Source organism: Pogonomyrmex barbatus, unplaced genomic scaffold (genome assembly GCF_055798465.1).
Source record: "Pogonomyrmex barbatus isolate J1 unplaced genomic scaffold, ASM5579846v1 scaffold8, whole genome shotgun sequence".
Taxonomy (NCBI): domain Eukaryota; kingdom Metazoa; phylum Arthropoda; class Insecta; order Hymenoptera; family Formicidae; genus Pogonomyrmex; species Pogonomyrmex barbatus.
Genome location: NW_028297182.1, coordinates 9319690 through 9328499, shown reverse-complemented (window position 1 = coordinate 9328499; position 8810 = coordinate 9319690). Strand labels below are relative to the sequence as shown.

At 24.2% G+C, this 8810-nt stretch overlaps 1 long non-coding RNA gene across 1 annotated transcript; it reads left to right on the top strand.

Annotated features, from left to right (window-relative positions):
* Positions 1-7753: 7753 nt before the first annotated feature.
* Positions 7754-8309, top strand: LOC148934769 (uncharacterized). Its single transcript, XR_016141152.1, has 3 exons — positions 7754-7893; positions 7963-8019; positions 8086-8309. It is a non-coding gene; the product is annotated as an uncharacterized LOC148934769 (long non-coding RNA).
* Positions 8310-8810: the final 501 nt, after the last annotated feature.

The following is an 8810-nucleotide window of genomic DNA, read 5'->3' as shown; positions in this document are numbered from 1 at the left end:
TATATGTTTCACATTTTTGAACATTTATATTTGTTCTCCATATCTCTATCTCAGAAAGTGAAGTATCATATAAACGATAAGTTAAAGTAAAATGCAAGTTGAACGATAATTTATCTTAAGCCTCGTCTTGCAAGAAATATGTAATCGAAATGCAATTCATTTTACGCCGCCACATAGTCTAGTTCTAACTTCGATCTGATATCGAAATGTGACAACGTGTCGGAAAGTCGATAAAAGAAAATAGTGTGTTTTCTTTTAATATTTTTATGATAAATCACAAGAATGTTTAATAATTCGACATCACATTAATGAATATCTATAAAACTATTGCAGCAAGAGAAGTATCAAAAAACCAAAAAATCTTTTTTAGATAAAAAAGATAAATCGAAAAAAATCGATATTATGATATTATATATAAAGATATTATGTTTTCATTTCGCTAAACACTCAACAATTGAACTCATTAAAAATTAAAAGTCTGATATATGTAAAATCGTGTACATATTATTACATAATATATTAAAAAATGACGAAAACAGATTTGTAAATTATTATACTCTCGAAAATTTAATGATAATTAATTATAATAAATGTATTTAAAGATTAAATACTCATAGAACATCCCTTGCGGTTGTGACCGGCCGTATAATGAGACACTCACAAATAGATTTTCAATTGCTATTTTCTTAAAAAAACCAGAGAATTTAAAAGAAGTTATGTCCATGACATGTTGTGATTTACATTCTTTACACACTTGCACACTTCGCGGCTCGATGAAAAGTCCTATTTTGGAAAGTTTTTTCATTCTACACAAGAATTCCCAAGCGATATGGCGAGAAGAATATTCCTACAGTATCTTAACTTTAAATTTAACACGTTTCGTCCACAAAATATTTTATTTACTTACGGTACAATTGCAAAATATTTTTCTTCAAGTAAAATACAACTTATCACTTACAATACATTTCCGTTTGTTTTTTATTATTTTAAATAGAATTTTGAAAAATATTAAATTTACGCGAAATTTATTCAATTTAAATTATACATGCTCACATATTAATCACAAATTATTTAGAAATTATTTAGAAATTATTAAGAAATTTATAATTATATTCATCGTCGAGTACATAATAAAGAATGTAAATCACAACATGTCGGACATAACTTCTTTTAAATTCTCTGGTTTTTTTAAGAGAATAGCAATTGAAAATCTATTTGTGAGTGTTCATTTTTATATACTATTAAATATAAGAAACGCGCTATATTTGCATTAATAACATAAAATTAAAGGCAAGTTAAATATAATTAATTACATAAAATGGCATTAAATTTAAGTTATATTAATAAGTTTAACTGCAAAATTTATGTTTTCGCAACTGTAATCCTACAATTATTATCATATTATCATTTTTATATATTCTTATATATTTATTATTATTATTATTATTATTTATTATATTATTTATTATTATTTTTTATTATTATATTATTTATTATTATTATTTATTATATTTTATATATTTTTATATCATCATTACATTATCATTATCATTTGCAATCAAATTGTACTCACATTTTTAAGTTTTTAATATCTTTTACATCTTGGTATCTTAGTATTTTAATCACGTCTTTTTAAATCAATAAGAGTAATATTTTTTAACTCAATTTATAATATCAAGGAATTGATCATTTACATTAAATATTGCATAAAACGAAAATAATAATAAAATAATAAAATTTAATAAAATGATTTATATAATTAATTTTTTTATTTTTTTTTTTATTTTTATTTTTTCTATTTGCAATATTTTTCTATTCTTATTTCTATCCCCCAATTTAAAATTATGAAATTTATTGTTATATTAACAAATTATTTTATATTTGTAACAATACCAGCACTAATAGTACTTTATTTATTAATAATTAATACTAATTTATAATATTTGTTTACCGCTTAATTTTATTTTTTAGATTTTTAGATATGCAAGCAAAGATTAAAATTAAATATTATATCTTTTCAATAAAACAAATTGTTAGTCGAAGTATATCCATTTTAATTTATTATTAATTTCACTCGATCTTGTTTAAAGCTTAATTATATTAAATTATATTTACTCTTTCCACTTTATGATCCTTGAAATGTCCCCATGTCAGTTCTAATTAATCATTAGAGTTCAATCTGTGAATCAATAATGAACGTAACATTTTTCAAGGATATCCGCGAAGAGAAATAAACCGTACTAAACAATTTAAGAATATTCTGTTGGTAAAATCGATTGGGAAAGAACTCGACCACAAACGCAATTCCATTGGACGCGACAACAACGTTCTCCTTGAAATCATCACTTTCAATCGTTTGACCTTAGAAATCGATTTCTCTAAATAAAATCTATATCATAAAATATCTGAAAGTATTCCTACCTGATCATGAATATTACACATACACACACACACACATATATATATATATATATATATATATATATATATATTATTAATTATTAAAAGAACTTTCTGCATAAAATCACTTTTATGCTTTTATATTTGGAGTGTTAATTGTATTAAGATTTATATATAAATTAATATAAAACTTTTTAATATTTAGTAAAATATAAATAAATCTCATTAAAATTGTAATAAACATAATATCAGATATAAATACTCAAAAATATAAGAATCAAAAAAATATAGCTTTAATAACTTTTTTATCAATTATCTCTACATGTGCAAAATTTTTCAAGTATTAATTAATCAAAGAATTAACATATCTAAACAATAATTTTTAATAAAAAGATGAGTTATTTTCAGTGTTAATTGATTTTAATAAATCCCAAATTAAATACGCACATCTTTTAAAATCAGTCACTTCCCAATAATATGCGCAATCATTATTTTAATATTTTCATCCAGTCTTAATATTAATTATTAATTTTAATTATCCTCCAAAAACTGCGTCATAAAAATCCACAGAATATCACAACACGTGTATACAGAACAGACACCATAGTTCAATTCAACACCAGAAATAATTTGTCCCGCGTTCATTTCCTCGTCGGAAAAATGCCAAAAATCAGATGAAAGTTATCATTGCAATGCAAATCACAACATACGAAAACATCGATCCATCTCATCAATCTATCTCGTCGGTTTCTCCAAGTGAAACCGGATCGCGCGATCAATGAAATTTGTACGCAGCACGTGTTTTTATATGATTGAAACATGCGTCCGACACTCATCCAACGGAGTCTCGCGCTTAAATGACGACGTGACGCTCCGCGCCGTAGTCGCGATGACCTAACATCGCCCACCCTCATCGTGCCACCCCTGGACGATCGGTGGTGCACCTGTTTATCTGTCTGAGAATATCGAAACGCTAGCAAAAATAAAATTACAACTTTGTCCAATGGAAATAACAAGCTCATGATTGTTTTTCTTTTACACTATTATTATCTAGCCAATTTGTCACGCTCCGCAAATTTTTTTTAGATATTTTTACTTCACTGTCAAAATAGTTTACCTTAATAATTTTTTGCAATTATACTGTGTTTTTGTTCCATTAGTCACTTATCAATATTTAAAAAGATGTATTTTTTTTCACACTCCTTGAACTTACATATATGTATGTTGTAGCGTGTATTCTATTTTTATACGATTAGACCGTGCAATAATTTATAGCTGAGCCCCACCTTTGTCATTATATCGTAATGTAATGTTCACATAACGTACATTTTCTTTCTTTTCATTTATTGTCTCTCAAATTATTTTTCTTTTTGCTTTTAACAATATAAGTAAAATAATCATTATAGCGTAATATAAACGTAATGTAAATATAAATATAGCGTAAAATATAGCGTAATATAAACTTTGAAAGCAAATATTATAATAAATTTAGACTTAAATCACAAATATAATACATGTAAATAAACTTATGATAATTTTTCAACTTTTTATATAATAAATAAAATATAATAAATTATATTTTTATATTAATAAATCTTGGTTATAAATGCAATCTTTCTTGAGGTTACATCTCAAAATTATTTTTCAGTTGTATGCTTATATTGTAGATATTATTTATACACAAAAAACTTTTCATCTTTCTTAGGAAAGCAAATTTCCATTAAAGCATTTGAAATAAGTTCATGGAAGAATAAATTCGTTGAAAAAAACAATATATAAATGTCTTTCAAATGGAACTTTGATATAGATATAGATCCATTCTTCGTCATTTTTCTTTTACAATTTTAAGGTGTCATTAAATTTTTTTTAAACATTATGAAATTAAAACTTTTAATAACAATATTTTTATCATTTTTTGAAGCATTTATTTAATATATATTAAATAATAATAAGAAATTTAGCATTTTTTACTTTATTTGAATGTCAAATCCTACATATTTATTAATGAAATTTTTGTCGTTTATTGTGCCGCTTGTGAAGGCTGTGTCGAAGTCATCTCGAACGACTCCCGATCGTAGGTCACGTCTAAAAGGAGAATGCTGCGGCGCGAATATAGAGTTTAATCGAATTTGCAAAATAAAGGTTCTTGTCATGCCAATATAATGAGGTTACAATAAAATAAAGTATTCCTATTTTACATCAAATTTAAGAATAATTTTTTTTAAGTTCATTTTTCAAAATTTGAAATAAAATTCAATTTTGTATTTTCTATTAATTAAATTAATTAAATATTTTTTCTATTAATAAAAATTTTACAGAAGTATCAGTTATAGAGAAAAATACAAGATATAAAAAAATAAAAATCATTTTCATAAACAAAAGTCATACACACACAAACACACGAATAGAACCTTTTTTTATTAACTTAGAGAAAGTATCTAATTTTTTCATACAACTTTTGATTATCAAATAATAATTATTTAATAATATTTAATATGACAAATTAAAAAGATGTAATCTTTTGATTAAAAGCTATAGAAAGATCGAAATCAATCAAAATTCTATTTCCTAATTTTATGTAATATGAGATATATGATGACTTAAATATCTTTAATCTAAAAATACTTATTATAACATTATTCTAAATGCATTTTTATTTTTATTAAAGAATTCATAGTAAATTAAAATAAATTAAATAATTTTAAATAATAAGAACGGAATGTTCATAAGAACAAATTTGTTCTGAAAACACCTGTTTACTAAAACTTTCACAATAACAATACGATTTTGAATTCTGTACTTTTACACGGTCATATGATAAAGCCCAAAGCACTGCGTCATGCATTCACTAATGTGAGAAATTGGGCTACGAGTGTCGTATACTAACCAAAATGGCAATTCGGTGGATGCAAATTACTAAAGGGTTGGTGCACGTAAACATTTGAAGTACGCAATCAATTGAAGTACATCCTCAAAATACAACAAATACATTCTACATGTCTGTAGCACCTTTGTGATGACTTCAAAATTAATAAATATTATTTATTATGAAGATTCTTTTAAATAATATAAATTACTTTATTTATATTTATGTTATATCCACTTTGTTTACTTTTCTTAATTTATTTAAAAAAAAATTATTTTTCTTTAGATAATTACGTTCATTATGTATTATTATGTTATTTTTTTAATTTACAAATATAGAAACAAAATAAAGAATTATCTAATGAAATGTAAATTGCACATATAATTTCAATTGTATATCATATATCATTTAATAATTATATTTTTATTAATTGTGTAACAATATACTGTACGTAACTTTATTAGTTATATAATTAGGTGTGTAAAAATTTAATTATAAATTTTTATATTAATAATTTATACCGGCCATATCATAACTAAAGAAATATTTTATTTATTAATATTTATTATTAATCTCTTATTTATTAATATTTATTAAACACGTTTATTATATTATTAAATACGTTTTAGCACAGAAAATCTACTTTAAAAGAACTTTGGAACAAAATTTTATATACTTATACGAATTATTGGTTACATAAGATATCGATGCAACGTATATAAATATCGTAAAGCTATTTAATTCTTCTAAGAGTTATTAAATAGATATATCACAAAATAAAGAATAAATCATTTGACTTCATAAGAGAGAAACCCGTTACGGAGGTTTAAAACTCTGAAGTTAACTCCAAAATCCTTGTGCTTTCCGTCGAGTTAAATTACATTTAAATTTTAAGTTGACATGATAACTTCGCCTTTGAGAAATTGTGATAAATACTAAAGCGAGAAAAATATAAATCTTCATTCTTTAAGAAATTCTATCGTATCATTTATAACAATTTAACAATTCTAGCATTGTTTCTTTAATAAATATAAATATAAATTTATAAAAAATAAACTCATAGTAATAGTTAAAATAGTTATTTAATAAGTAATAAGTAATAAGTATTAATAATAAGTAATAGTTATTTTCTTTATAGTGTGTCATTAATAAAATATTCACATTGTTAGACGCGGCGTTTCATTTAACTGAAAAAAATATAAAAATAGAAAATGATCCAACATTAACTCAATATATTATATATTACAATTTAAATGGTTTATGTCACAGTAATTATGTTAGATTAATAGCAGGCTTTACTATATTTTATAATTTAAATTTATTATACGTTTTATAATAAATAAAATTAATAATATAATTATTAATAAAATATTATTCTATATCTTAAATAAATGACTGTACATAATAGTAAAAAAATATGTTTATTTATTTGGACTTACTATTTTACTATTAGTCTCATAATTTAAAACAGAAGAAGATTTTTAGAAAACTTTAAAAGAAATATGTATATTCCTAGTATTATTTTAACAAATTTCTAGCTTTAATTCTTGTAATGTATATTATATATAAATTAATGCCAAAAATATGCAATATTAATTTTGTTTCTACAATTAAAAACTAATTTATTTCTACATACTAATTTGTTTCTACAGTTAAAAACTAATTTAAAAATTTTTTATAATTATATAATAAAACATTTTTCCATAAAATTATTATAAATTAACTTTTAACATTTTTAATATTATGTTTTTAAAAATGTATATTATCTTTATATTATATATATAAATTTCTTTTTATCATCAATGGATAAATTATTAATATATAACTTTTTTAATAAAAATAATAATCTTCTTAAAAACTTTCAACTAAATTAATTTGTGATATAAATAAACTAACCAAATTTGAGCCAAATAAGCCAAAAAATAATTGAAGAAATTTGACTAATTGTCGGTGATTAAGTTTTCCATAACAGTAATTTATCTGTATTAATTTAAATTGATATTAAATCAAGCAAAAAGATATGTTTAACATATAACGTAATGGTTGTACTATCATTATTAGACTAAAGAAAGATATATTAAAATAAGTAAGAAAATCAAAATTCCGAGCTTGAAGCGCTATCTTACGAGAGCCTTACAAGAGTCGTCATCATAATTAGATGGTAAGATGGCAGATAACCAATACTCAGTATACCAATACTTGGTAAAGTAAAAGTATTAAATATTAACTTGCAAACTTTTAAATTGAAAAAAAAAAGAAACAATATATCTCATGTTTTTACATCATTAATAGAATAAATATCGATATTTAAGAATATTTCTATCCTGGAATTACATGTTACGCGATTGTCTCCAATGCATCCTCCTTCATATCCTTTTAGCCTGACGATGATATCGGTAACACCGCTACCAACAACGATGTCGTTCAATTTCGTCAATAATACGTCGCGATGTTACATAAACGTCAAATGTCGACGCTTACGTAATGCGAAACGCGTGTTAGAGACGCACCGAAAACAACGGGCGAATAACGCAACGTGTAAATCGTCGGTCGAAATATATTTACATGCTCATGTAACCGGGCTCTTATGCGCGCGAACGGAGTGCCCTCTCCTAGAATGCCACAAGGTAAAAAGTACAGTTTCGTAATACAAGAGCATGAGTGTTTCAAAGTCAGCGGGTACGTTGGTTTTATAGATATCCCTTTATGACTTGTAACAAGAGCCGAGATAGCAGAAGGAAATAAGAACAAAGGTAAATAAGAGACAAATAAGAGACAAATAAAGACCTCGAGACATCTTGTAATATCATTTACTTCAGGAAACAATGTGCGCAATGAAATGCAAGATGATGAACAAGAGGGTGAAACATTTATTATAAATAATTACTCTCTGATGTAATAATAAATGACAAACATAGATAAAGCTTTCTGATTTAAGATAGAATGATTTAATAATGCTGTTAGAATTTCTATATGAATATGAAAGAATTTCTGTATGAAAATGAAATAATTTCACAATTCATAAAATCAGTTTTCGATTTAAAATAAAAATAAATATATTTCATTCTTGTGTGCATGTGTGTGCACTTGCGCGCGCGCGCGCGCGCGCGTGTGTGTGTGTGTGTGTGTGTGTGTAAATTTAGAACTTTTAGAATTCTGCCCATCTTTCCACAATTAATAATCTTCTAATATAGTTATAGAAGGGGCAGAAAAGACTTAATTATTTAGTTTCCTAGATTCCTAGATATTTACGTATCGTAATGAAGACAAAGAAATACAATAATGTTGCGAAAACTAATTTGCCTTTCAAATAATAAAACAAAAGTCTAATCCCCATTCTCAGAATTAATTAGGTAAATATTACATCTCTCTCTCAAATTGTAGGAAAGGTCCTTTTAGGATTATGTACATACACTAGTCGATTCTTATTTTTAGATATGAAAAAAAAGAATAAAGTATACATTTTTGTATTTATTTTATGATTGATAAAGAAAAGATATCTATCATTTTATATTTATTCATTTTATTTTTTTATATAAAGGCT